The sequence below is a fragment of the Hyalella azteca genome, unplaced genomic scaffold (assembly GCF_000764305.2).
Source record: "Hyalella azteca isolate HAZT.00-mixed unplaced genomic scaffold, Hazt_2.0.2 contig4947, whole genome shotgun sequence".
Classification (NCBI taxonomy): domain Eukaryota; kingdom Metazoa; phylum Arthropoda; class Malacostraca; order Amphipoda; family Hyalellidae; genus Hyalella; species Hyalella azteca.
The window spans coordinates 39,142-53,251 of NW_025935155.1; the positions used below are offsets into that span (position 1 = coordinate 39,142).

At 37.6% G+C, this 14,110-nt stretch overlaps 1 protein-coding gene across 1 annotated transcript in view; it reads right to left on the reverse strand.

Annotated features, from left to right (window-relative positions):
* LOC108675073 overlaps positions 1–10,244 on the reverse strand; it is a 42,084-nt gene extending 31,840 nt beyond the window's left edge. The window contains exon 1 of the mRNA XM_047880206.1: positions 10,116–10,244. The gene's annotated coding sequence lies outside the window, so the exon portion shown is untranslated. The remainder of the gene's footprint in view (positions 1–10,115) is intronic.
* Between the last annotated feature and the right edge of the window lie 3,866 nt (positions 10,245–14,110).

The following is a 14,110-nucleotide window of genomic DNA, read 5'->3' on the forward strand; positions in this document are numbered from 1 at the left end:
AGCCCGCATTTGAGCTCTGAATGAGCAATTGTTGCTTCGGTGATCGTACGAGAATCCGATATTCAAACCTCATGGTTTATTCATGCTAAATACAGCCCCAATTTAGCACATATAACCTTCCTCCTGACGTTAATAACATAATCACATCATTCACGGGCGCACTCAAATCCCAAAGGAATAAATGTCACTCGCATGGAACAGAAAGTCAAAAGCAACAAGTTCAGGGTGCGTGTGGTCCGAATCATGAGTCCACCTGCAGTCATCTCGAATCCGTTGCACCGAACTGTTGAATTTAATTGTATCCACCACAGCACACACGATGATTACAATAGCTGATATAGCCTCGAACGAACCGCAACACCACTGATGAGAGCAGCATGTGAGACCCAACACAGTTAAGTTTTATCAGAAGAGTCCTGATAACACCATGAAACATGGTAATCGAACGTCTGTTACTGATAACGAAATGAATGGCATGAAGATACAGTATCTCCAGGTTACCGCCGACATCGATTACCACATTCAAATATGGTAATTCCGACAATTATTCTTTCAGTTCATAAAGAAATAATTAACATTGGATTAATTTCATTCATATCGTTAAGCGACAGACTAGACTAGTGAACGAGACTATGAATGGAAGATTCAATTTGTTTGCACTTATAATCATATGCAGATATTATTTGTCGCAGCGCTGTGGAAACACAAAAACTCCTCTATCAAAAACCACCATAAAGGCAGAGCAAACTAAACAACGTCATATGATCTTCGTAATAAATATGCATTTACTATCATTGAAGATTCATCTCAAGGGACCATCAAGTTAGTACTTAAGCACAAAGTTGGTATCTTAATTGAGTCACTTCCAAAAGCTGCTCAGGCACGTGACGCGCCCAGAATGACCACGCGAATATTGTTTTCAAGCATCAACCGAAAAAATTTTCTGAAGATCAAGCGTGTAGCAAATTGGCAAGAAATTCGCACTGGAAAAACTTAGTCAACTAATCGAGAGTAGAAAAGTGTAGAATGGAGAATGCTTTCTAGAAGTCCCCAGTCTACCTTGAAACTTCAAAACAAGGAGAAAAAATCACCTCGTTTTGAGATTTACCTATTAAAGTACACGTTAGTTATGATTTTTTCATCATCACTACAACAAAAACACGAGTGAATTAAAAAATAATGTCAATGATTTCTCACAGCAATTCTAAGCTACGTTGTGCAGAAGGCGCTGGATTTATTTCAAGTCTCATGCATGTCGTCGTCGTTTCTGAGCTGACGTTTGAACAGACGCGGGATGAAGTCGGTAAACACGACAGCAGAGAACCCGCCTACTGCAATCAATTTGTTCGACAATTGTAAGGTTCAACTGAACCAATAAGACCGAAAAATAGACATCATCAGCAGCAGCGCTCTAGTTGCAACTATAATGAAATGTAATTACAGCCATGGTTATCTGCCTCTGACTTGTTGCAAATGTAGCAACAAGTCAGGAGTAGATTCCACGCTGGATGAAGTGACGTCAAATAATTACCTGCAATACAAACTACGCGCATTCGTCAACACAATTTTTAAAGCAAACTTGCGTGGCACCACATGCACCGAACTATGAATATCGGTGGCACGCAAGAACCTGAGAACAAAATCAACTGTAAAATCTATATAGAACTTTTATATACATTTCAGAAGCAAGTTACCACTACCAGGTAAAGTAAGTAGTCACCACATACGTTGCATCAAGTACACTAACTAGCACCTTGCTAATACATTTGCTGGCATTAACAGGTTCGTAGCCGTACTCAAGGAACACTAATGAATGGCATGTTACAACAATCGCAATCGTCCGTCAGTCTGTGTCCATACCAACAAGCAACCTAGGTAAAAAAAAGAGGTCGTTGTTATGGACACAGACGCACTACGGTAAGCGCACTACGGCGCATTCAGTAACGACCGTTTTCTTAAAGTGCTTCACGTTACATCTCGTACATTCGTGCTGTGTGTATTGATTGGCCTTGAGTGTACACGTGAGGCAGTTTGTACAGCGATGGTCGAGCCGTTAGTTTAGATTACACGGCACACGATCATGAAAAATTCAAGCATTTGTTAGTATGAAGGTGGATACTTGGGTGCCTTATTACGAGATCAAGTGACAAACGACGAGCATATAAAACCTAATAGCCATAATCGTACGCCCAAAAAGCATAATATTGTTCCATTAATGCAGCATGACAATGATGAATAATCATGATACGAACAGTACACGCGCATTTGACATGTATATTAACCCTTTACCGCCTGACGCCTGACATGAGTAACCGGAACGATATTGTCACACAAGCCTAGCCGAAAATAATAGGTTCTACCGTTCTAGTGAGCGCAAAATGACTTGCACACATGGTTGCCGCCACGTACGACAACTTTAAAATGTTTTCTGTCGCGTACAAACGTCCTCATGTTGCTACACTCAATAGTTTACGTGTAATTTAAGTTGGAAGTTATGTTCTCGGAGAACATACGTCGGTAGAGGGTTAAATGCTACAGTTAATAAGAGTGCGCTTGATCTCAGCTCAATCATAACCCTACGAGGAAAACTAACCTGCTCAACGAATTCTGCTATTTCGCTAGCTTAAAAGCTTCAATATACAATTAATTGTTAATTGCTACCTTGAAATTCCTTTGAGACTACATTTATTTTAACGAAATGCCGATGTAACCACCATAAGTAGCATAAACAAGTCTACGCGATAGTGACATGAATAATTTACCTGCCTTCTTTCGAGCTAGGTTGGGAAATATGTTTCTCCTGAACTGCAATATGATAAAGGGTCGCAGCTCTCACAATAGGGTACAGACGCAGCGAGCATTCTTAAGGTAGTAATTCTTTTTTGTGGCGCGGCGAGTCATTTTCTCAAGAAACTGTTGATATTACGAGATTAAACACTTCTGTCGATATTTTGATAGTTTATAAGTCGGTTATAAAATATGTAAAACATATTTACTTTATTTATGGAGGTTTTCTTCTTTAGTTGTTAAGTTTTCGAAGATTTCTGTAGCCGTTTGCCTAATCAAAAGACATTTATTCAAAATTATACCAGAGTGAAAACATTTACCGTTGAAGCCTTCTAACCTCTTGTATAATTGTTGAACCCAAAGACTTATCTTGCATCGCAGAGCACGTCTTGACGTATAATCAATTGAACATATATAGAACCATTTCCCGACATAGATGGCCGTAAAGGAATAAGTTATCAGAGAGAGTGCTTGTGCATTTATTTGCCGTCGAATTGAATTTCTCAGGCAATATTCCTTCCGTTATGCTGAAACCACGAAGGAATTCAAACGTCATTTAAGACGGCAATATTGCCATTAAGCTTGTTCAAAGATGTGTGTGTCATCAACGAATTGAATTATTATTAGACGTCGAGAAATCGCTACGTTGCAACAATTCTGCCGACTTGAACACAACATGCACTGGGCAAGTGACTCGTACAGGGCATTACCAGCGCACATTACGGACATAAGACATAATTAATTTGCTGCTTAATTACAGGACAAAATGCAAAATCCGTTCATTTATTTCGTGTACACACAGAAAGGCAGGAAAAATGTCCTCTAGCGCGCACGATACGCTAATTTCGAGGTGTTCTTCGCAATACGCTAATTTTTACTACCAGTTTCACAGCACTACAATCTATTATTTACCTTCCATTAATTGCATGAATCAGGAAACTGATATATACCAGGTTTCCCAAGACACAGGGCTCACATCAAGCGCTGCACAGCTCACATCGACTTATATAGGAGGCGAGTAACCGCTTCAACAGGCCTGCATTGCTCAAGTTAAGGCCAGATATCTCGGACAATGCACTCCTCGCATTTGACGTCAAAAGATCCCCAGCGTTTGTTACAAGAAGTGGGTCTGTTCTGGTGGCCATATATGATCCACGCCAACAAAATTTGATAAACAAAATGCGCTTACATTACTTGCGTCTGACTTGCTCGTGAAGCATTCATCCTCACCACACAAATTCCAGTCACATATATATACGCGAAAGATGAATTATCTTTTTATTCCATCAAGGAAAATTACTTTATGGCACTTGATATAAATCATCACAAATACGTTCTAGAGAACGTGAGAAATGTAGCGAAATAAAAATTCAAAGCAGTATTTATCAATAAACGTTCGCAGTATATTCATTAGAAAAAATAAACAAATCAAATTTAATAAGTAACTGATTAATTAATTCACAACCTTTGCCCAAATAAAGTGGATGCCGATGAACTGGAGCATCAGCGTTATGATGAAAGATGGCAGGAAGTTTGCAGGCCGACATTACATTCATTGATGGCAGTTAACACAATCAATATTTCATGTTCTGACTTGCCGTGACTGACAGAAGATTCGATGCACAGCCATGCAGGTTGTGTGGAATCAGCTGTGTACAATTTACTGAAGTTTGTCTTTCTGTGAATGCATCAGATATTATTACAGAGATATCTCAGAGCAATCCAGTGATTCAATAAAGATTCAGTGTCCAGCCGTAGCCGCTAATGTACTAAGCGAGTAACCAATATTTAATTTAATATGAAGTCCGTCGATATAACAGAAAAATAATGTTTATTATAGGTTGAGATTGTAGTTTATAACGTCGTTCATAGCTCATACCTTATAAATAATTATAGCAGGTTGATGGGTAACCAATGCATATCTGATGATCAGCATAAGGGCTTAATGTGGGACCTTATCCTTAACTGGAAAGGGCAACTGTCATTTACAACTGTCAGACAAAATTTGAAGACCTCTTGGTCGATGCAACGCATTCTGGGACTCAAAATGAAGCTCATTCAAGATTCATGATCATGTCACGGACGTCCTGGCGGAAGATTGCCTGTTTATTGATATAACTGCAAATATGATGGAAAAAAACGAACAGCAAGGCCTTCCAACCGTTTCAAATGCTATGAACTTATACATTCAAGATTCAAGTCAGGCATTTCTTTGACAGCAGTTTTCATGGGCACTAACTTACGATGACCTTAGAGTATCATAATATGCAATTATCCATGCTAAAGGATAGTCGAATTCCATCACGGCTTCCATTTACGTCGCTCAGTGATTACAAGTCCTTAAATAAGCACTGCTGAGTCATTCAATATATATTACCTGCAAACAGAGTCTGACTTTAACACCGAACTCTAAAAAACTTGCCTTTATAAAATTGTAAATTCTTCACTGCTCTATAATGCGAGCTTAACAAAGCCGAAATATTACTTCTCTATTTCTTTACATTTGCATTAATTTTTCGTTTATTATAATGGAGTTGCTCCAGATCGGTTGTCATCTTTCTATCAACAATTGCGGACTATCCTCACAAGAGTGAAAACTGTAATGAGACTAGAAGACCAGACAAACACAACTATAAGCTTGTATCAAATGTAGGAACATGTTTCAATACTTCATGGGAAAAATACACATATATACATGCATACGAGTGTGTTCAGGGCGGTTACTGAGCCTCGCCGTAACTAACGTATCAATACACATAGTGAGCAAAAATATTGTAAACAATAATTACAGAAATAACAGCTGTTTAGTTTCAAACTTATAAACAATTACTACACATTTCCCATTCGTGCACCGGTAAAAATATCGCACGTGTCTCCGCGGCGCTATTTAATCATCCAACATAGCAATAAAAATAAAACTATAAGTATAAATACGTATGTGGAAGCCCGACAAAGGCCACGCCCCGCAACAGTCCGTGTTTAGAGTCACAAATGAATTACTACGAAAGTGAGGTCGATACCATGACTGTAGCCAGCGCCATGAATTAGAGATTCAATTGTGCCAGGCAGTGCGTATGGACTGGAAGGTCCCAACATAACGGCCGTCAACGTGTGATGTGCGCGGTGTAGTTAAGTCTTCCAATTTAAATAACGAGTTCAAGGTCGGTGCCCTTTACTTGGAGGAAATGTTGAGTCGAGAACCAAGTTTATGTCAGCACATTAAAAAATTGGGATTGATTTTACTGACTGACTAATCATCAGTCTTTTATATGAATGAATAGTTGAATATATACAATCACCATGATTTCATTTTGCAAACAATTTGTACTTACAAGCTGACTAGATTCAATTTAGTTGATTCATAAGAATAAACTTCATGATTCAGATAATTCTGACTTGCTAAGATCTAAAAGCACCATGAAATGACAACCTGACCATAATCGACCAAAAACCTGAGGCTGAACATGACAGGCAGGATTAGCGAACATTCAAGCTTTTATTACCCGACATCAAAATTGTCGGGTAATGTTGATGTTGATTAAACATCTGCTTTTTATGCTGCAATTGATGCGCAGTTGATGATGCTACTGTTTGTTCTGCGGTTGCTGCTGCTGGTGATTTTGTTTCCCAATCATTTTTTCAAGCAGTTACCGAGGCGGTATATAAGTTATTAACGCGAATATCATTTTAGTTAATTTGCGGGCTATTTCCCTATGTTGGTGTTACAGACGTTGCAGTCCCAGGCCACGCTTCTTCCTCCGCTGACGTGAGTGTGCAGATCGTCTCGAGGATTCCACGAGTCTGCGATTTACATCAGTTCTTAAGAGAGGTGAGATGAAGGGCTCTGAAGAGTCCACAGTTACCAGCAGAACATACTGTTTTTCACCAAGAAACATCAGTGTTCTTTGTTCGGATTTATCCAACTGATTTATCAGGATTAAATATTTTTAGGTAGTTATACCTTGCTTCCAGTCATTATGCTTTGCTTCCAGTCATTATACCTTGCTTCCAGTCATTATCTTGAACAAGACAAATGTTAAATGAACACGAATTCAAGACAATATGTAAATACTGCACGAGCGTGCCGAAAATCATCGCAAAAAATAAATTAATATTGAAATACTTTTTTTATAACGTTACCACCTGAGCATATGTTAGGATGCATTACATGTGGATTGAGCATCATCGATGCCTGAGCAGCGCCCGCAGCATTGGCGTTATAGATGGTAACATAATCATTATATTTATTATGATTATTATTACATCAGGCATGATTATTAATACATTAATGATTATTGGAAACCCGAGGCTTGGCCGCCAATGTTCCGAAGATAATTTCTAATTTTCTTAAAGGTCAAAATTACGAATGATTTAGATAGGTACAACATAATGATATAATAGTTATTGTGTATATTCTTCGGACGATCTGAAGATAAAAATGATAATGGATAATAAAATAATAATTAATAGAATACTGGTGAGGCAGAAAGAGCAATGGCCGCGCCTATACCAGGCATTATACTGTAGGCGCTTCATTCCAGTCATTACCTATACCGATTATGAAGTTATGTAGAAAAAAACTTTGTTACACGACAAACAAGTTGAAATGAGGAGTTAAAAGATCAAATTAATGGTATAGTGTAAGTAATTCCATGTGTCATCCTTGCCCGAGGCTTCTCTGTCCTTGAAAAGAGCGAACAAAAAAGAGAGCAGGAGCGGCGACCGCACATTATCCTGACAAGAAAGCAAACGTAAAAAACTAGCAACGGTTGCAATATTTCTAGTCAATTGCCGTCACCTATAAACAAATCTCATGATAACATTGACTTCTACTTAGACTACAAGAAACAATTTTTATAACTTTACCATGACAATGTCGTCATTTGAACGCATCATTATCAGAAGCATTATGCCACAGCATAATGAGGCAACACATCCTTATCGGCTGCAGTCTTGTCAGACGGTTGCAAGAACCAACTGAGATCATTTACATCAAAATAACACTTGAAATTATGAGTGTTAACTTAACATTTAGTTAAGTTGCGAATAGGTCGTTCTGAAAAATGTACCAGATGGCAGAAAATAAATAAAAAAAACGCAATAATTGCTAGAAAAAAATCCTGTACAACTATTTTAAAAAGTGAAAAAGCAAAAAGGTATGGACCAAAATATCACATAGTAGGTAATTGATTTCGCTGAACGCTTCAGTGCAGCGTTGATGCTTGCTTTAAACATTGACATTCATCTGCTCGTAGATCCCACAATTTATACCATTAATAGGAAAAAATATTCAAACTCAATTAATTCAAAACCAAAGATACCGGTAACTTTGCAACCTTGACTAAAAGATGTGTTAATGTACAATTTAACAAATGACCAACAGTATCCGTACTAATTTGGTATTATTGGAAATTGTGTATTCCCTCCAGCGGATCAAATGGCAAGGAAGAAATTAGATATTCAGAATGTCGCAATTCAATTGTCATCAAATTCAAAGCTCCTGAAAAAACCATAGACTCGAGTGGTTTCCTGACTTCGTTTGGACAATGGCACCCCAAAGGGTCACGCCAGGCTCACAGCACACGGATAATTAATTGGAAAGCTAAAGTGAGTAAACTAAAGACAAAAAGAAATGACAGAGACTCATCTTAACTCGGCCATTCCTTATATATACGGTACATACGATGAGAGTGTACAAACTATACATTACACTTACGGCACACGTACTCAATTGACTGTAAAGGCAAAGGCAAAAAGTCAAGGCTCCGAGGTAGTTGCCAATGTCACGTGGCGAAAATTATGAAGCTCGGTACCTATTGCAGGGCGCTAGCTCACGTCGATCGCGGCTAGGCGCCGTGACAAAGCAGGATGACTGACAGCCAGTCCACGATCAATCGGTATGTGACAGGCGTGAGGTGAACGGAGATCCAGAAAATGTTTATAAATGTCCTCAAATTTATAGTCGTTTAATCGTTTGAAAATATTTTAAAGTTATATATAACGCGGAAATATTTCTTAAATATATGTTTTTAAATCAAGTTTGATCTCTTCAATTCCACGCCTATAAGGCTTATGATGATCAGATAAGGAAAGGAAGAAATTGGAAGTTAAGATGACTACCGTATTAAGATGACTACGTCTACCGTAAATAGGTAAGAAGTAACTGAGTATCGCGATCTAGCATTCTACGAACTAAACTACTAGAAACGACTCACACTGTTATTTTGTCACACAATATAATCATGAGCCTAACTAGCGCGTCGTACAGCTGGCAACACAAGTATGAAATCACGATCAATCGATAGTCTTGTTCACCCAATGCTTTTCTTTTGGACGGTAAATTAACCTGAATTCCCTAACGTTTAGCCACCATTATTGTCAGAACTCTCCATTATTATCAGAATATAATCGCTCACAGCCAAAAAAACGACTGGCAAAAAAAAAACTGCAGGAAAATGGCATCTCAAAATCAACGTGAATGCCGCATAGCCTATTCACGCGGTAAAAGAGAAGGACAGCGACATGAAGAGAAGTTGCGAAGAGGAATCAAGTGAACAATCGCTTGATTCGCTTCATACCGAGCTTAGTTCTCTTTAATTTGAAAGAGAATTAGTCACGCACAGCTGCTGCCAGAAAATTATAGGACTAGTACTTTGATCTAAAATCTCTAGGTAGATGATCGCTTCACACGCCACCGGTCTAAGTGTAAGTGGTCATATTCCCGCACAAACTGACAAAGACTACGGTACCTTGTAATCAAGAGGCAAAAACACCGTTCTCGTAATTTAGCTATTTTTCGAAGATTTCAAATACGATAAAAAATAAGTTAATTTTCATTATCAACGACGTTACTTTATTTTCTGATATTGTACAAAGTTTAGCAATGTCACAAACGACAACAAGAAGAAAGCTCATAGGTTTTCATTCCACAGTTCCACTCACTGCTCACATTCGGCTCACTAGCCTATACAGAATTTACTCTAGACCATAGTAATGCGTCAGCAGTCTTTTCAACGCTCGGGGCATTTATTTCTACTTTTGTTGCGGTACAGAAGGTGAATGAAATAGGAACATAGATGCGATTACTAGTAAGTCATTTGGCGTGTTTTGACATTGAATAACATAATAAAATTAGAAACACATGAATACAATTTTACAGCTAACTTGAGCTAAGGTACCCTAGGCTACTCTAGCGTCACGTAGTAGCCCGTAGCCGTAGGTAGGTTTTCATTTCACATCGACATCCACAATTAACCATTATCAAGACCAATTTGACCTAGTAACTAAGAGAGAAGCATCATTCACGGACGGTTATCTCTATTTCTTACCTTTCATTTTCGTTAAGAAAATGTTAGTAACTTTCTTTTGTATATATTGAATAGCTAACTGATTAACTGCTGGAATCGAAGGCAACAGGTGTCAGGCATCGACTTTTGTCACCAACCTCCACTCACAGCATCTCAAGCCACACTGTTTAGTTAGAGCACTCATGACTCAGCACTGCACCAGGAGTGACCAGGGCTGCCCGGCGCCCGCGGCCACAGGCCTGCAAGTGCAACCTCTTGCTGATTGTGTCACGGACCCGTCATATGAAATAACCACAATATTTTTGTCATGTCATTTGTTGTCAGAGCGAAGCCCAAATTCAATACAACGAACCATCTACTAGCTATGTAGACGGTATTTTATAATAATGCTTATAATTGAACAAAGGCGCCTTTTTATATACAATAGTGAGTTGTATAGTTGTTTTTTAGTTACAACGCTCCGGATATAGGGAGAAACGACCGGCATTTCTGAGGCTGATTTTTAAATTTGCGTTAACCAAGCCACATAATTCGCATATAGCCACATAATTCGCAAGCGAAGGCAAAATCAAAAAAATTGTCACGAGCTAAACATCGGGTTTGGTAGTTAGGAATGTATTTTCAAAATTTCGTTCAAATCTGTTCTGTAGTTTGTAAGAAATTCCTAGATCACTGCGAATTTCGGCCCGTATCGCCATATACTCGAGAATGAAGGCGAAATAAAAATTATTTTCACGACCTAAACATCACTGTTAGGTTCTAATGAATACGTGCACCAAGTTTCATCCAGCTGCGTTCAATAGTTTGGGAGATATTTCTTTATCATTGAATTGGGAAATCGGCCGTGAGTCCAGCCGCAAGTCCAGCCGTCAATTTGTCCGAGACGTGACGTTGTACCCACCTAATTAGCTCTGTGCATGGTGGAATATAGAATTTTACGGTAATGACGAGTTTGAGAAGACGTTTGATGGGGGAGTTGGTGGCTTAGTTGCCACTCTTGCTGAGGAGGTGAAAAAATTTGTAGACCGATGTAGAATGTTGGTAAGAGACCTAATAAAATTTCAAAACACTACTTTCTCAATTAGTTTTTGTTGGAATATTCATCGTGACGTCCATTCCACCGTAGATCGTGCATATGGAATATCTACAAGAACAGTCCAATGTCATATGAACACCTCTTGACGTTCATAGAGCCATCGTCGTTAGGACAATAAATATTTCATAACATTAGAAACACTTGTCTCAAGCAGGACACAGCGCGGCACAAATGTGCACACTAGTCCCAATTCTAGACGGCACATTTATAACTTGAATTGCCGGTGACGCAAATGCACCAGCTTCTCGCATGTGAAAAATAAATAATCACAATATCTAGAGTGCGAAAACTCGCAGCTAATACTACTAGCCCCGTGTATAAGTAAGTACCTTACACACGTGAGTTTAATGACCAAAGAGTTCTTTGATTTGTTTTTTAGTTCCGTATGTTGCATGTTGTCGTGCTTTTCTTTATTGAAACCTGTAATCATACCTCTACTATATGATCTTATCCAAATTTGAGAAGCAGAAAAGTTGAGTAACAATTCTTTGGCATCATCAGTTCTGAGAAGTATTACGTGGCAGATGCTTGATTTGATCTCATTTAGGATTGTTTGCTTGCACTTTGAACTCCTATCGCCGCTCCAAGAATATTTGTTTGCAATGTGACTTCTGAATCTATATGATTTTTCCACAACTATATCAAGTATATAACGAAAGGGTTATGATCAATTTGGTAGAAATTTAATATTAACACTAAATTTTCTCTCGTCCTAAGCACCATTCTTAATCATGAGAAGTGATGAGTAAAATGCCTTAAGTGATGTGTAAATTTGCCATAAGTAAATATGTTATGGGTTTCAGAACGAAGTTCGCTAAATAACTTACTGGAGCGTGACCGATTGCAGGTAACATAACATCTGCTGTATAGAGACAGAGGAAAGATGCGTTACGATGGCATTTCCTTAGGAGAATTAGTTCATTATAACCCTTCACTAATTGTATGGAACAGATATTCCGCTAGGTCAATGATCGTTTCGTGGATATTCGGATTTTCCATCAACTTAAAGCACCCAAACTAACTACATTCAAGTAAATTTGCAATAGAGATACATACTTTTTCATTTGAAGTGTATGATGGACCGTTAGACAGAGGTGCATCAAACTGTACTATATTCGCCTAAGAACTGTACCTACGTCTACCAACTATAAGTATATCTTTGTAAGTATATCTTTGTCATTAATACATAAAACTTGCTATTCAAACGTAGAAATATTTGCACGATCCTTCAATGATGATAAATTAACGACGTAGCTTACAAAGGAGATGAAAAGCAAAGTGAAATAACAGCATTGGTTGAGTAATATTTTTATTTCTTGGAATATTTGTAACAATTTGTACATAGATGTATAGTATGCCTGAAAATCCATAATCGCTCTACAAACCTCTCGAGAAACTTGAAATAACGAGCCAGCGCAGTTCGTTGGTCAGTTTTTGTTTCCATATCAAATAACCACGGTTAAGTTTACTTAACCAACGAAATAATTTGGTTATCGGAAGACAGGATCGCTATCTAAAGTTAGCACTTCTAAACTGAAATATGAAAATGAAATTAGTAAACCAATTAAGTCATCGCAGTTATCATTCTATACGAGAGAAAATCGAGCTATTTACATGAGGAATTGTCTCTGACCAGTTCACTTAACAATATTTTCAAATTATCAATCTTTATTTCAATTCCTTCCATCCTTTTTTTCGAAATTTGTTCTCTGGTTCATATTATTATTCCTAAATAAACATCAAAGTTAATGAAACCCATTACGTAATTTCCGATAATATAATCAGCGTGCATCAAAGAACAACATGAAATTTGCCGCCAATAAGTATTTCAAGATATTCGACGCATTTATGAAATTTCTATCAATCTTTTACATTAAAATATAATAGTCAAGATTGACATGCTTTGATTTGGCATCCTGGACGGATACTATCTCAGTTTCTTAATCATTCAGAAATTTTACGCATGATGCTTTTAAAAAAAACATTGACTCACTCCTGTACTATGTATGAATATTAATTATTTGAAGGTTCTTCCATAATGCCAATCCATTGCTTTCTCTACCAATGCCAACTGATCATAAGTCAAAAAGATCAAAAACATTCCGCCTTATGAAAGAAATGGCAAATATGTCCTCAACACAATTATTAAGAACAAACTGGCACCACATAAAAAGAAGTACTTAATAGGACGTTGCCTGCATCTCAAGGTCGTTTGTAGGTAGCTATCGAGTGTAATTGAACCCTAATCTTAATATAAAGTCGAATTTATAAACTATAATATAGAATTTGAGTGGAAATTCCCACTTTATATTACAAAAACCTGCACATCGTCAGAAATTTATTACCACCCGTTCTTTTGGAATAAATTTTAATGTTCGTACTATGAATATTCGTAGGTTGCTGGCGTGTATTCTTGCGCCAAAAATCCTCTATTTATCAGTATTTTGTCCAATTGCCATCCAATAAAATTTTGACAGGCCTTAGTAGTGAATTTATATTTTTTATTTACTATACTAACTAAAATGACACATTCAGTGATTAGGATAAATTTTAACAAGTCGTGTAGCTTTATATAGAAACAACAATTAAGTCATAATGAATTAAAGCAAAACTTTGCACCAGATCCAGCCTGTAGAAATCGCCACCTAATTTAACCTTAAAAAATATAATTTTTTTTACGTGTGAATCAATCCTCTTCCATAATGAGAGCAGGTACGCTTCAATCACTTTTCAAACTTCTCGAAGTAAAAATGCCAAATTAATTTCTTTTCTTAAGCACTGTACAGTCATCTCTTTAAAGTTTAAACGATCCCATCCTTCTTGCTTATCGTGCACCTCAATACTCGTATATGCAATTTATGCATCCTAATAATGACTACATCTCGTTCAATTCTCCATGACAGATTCAAATCCTTCAGAT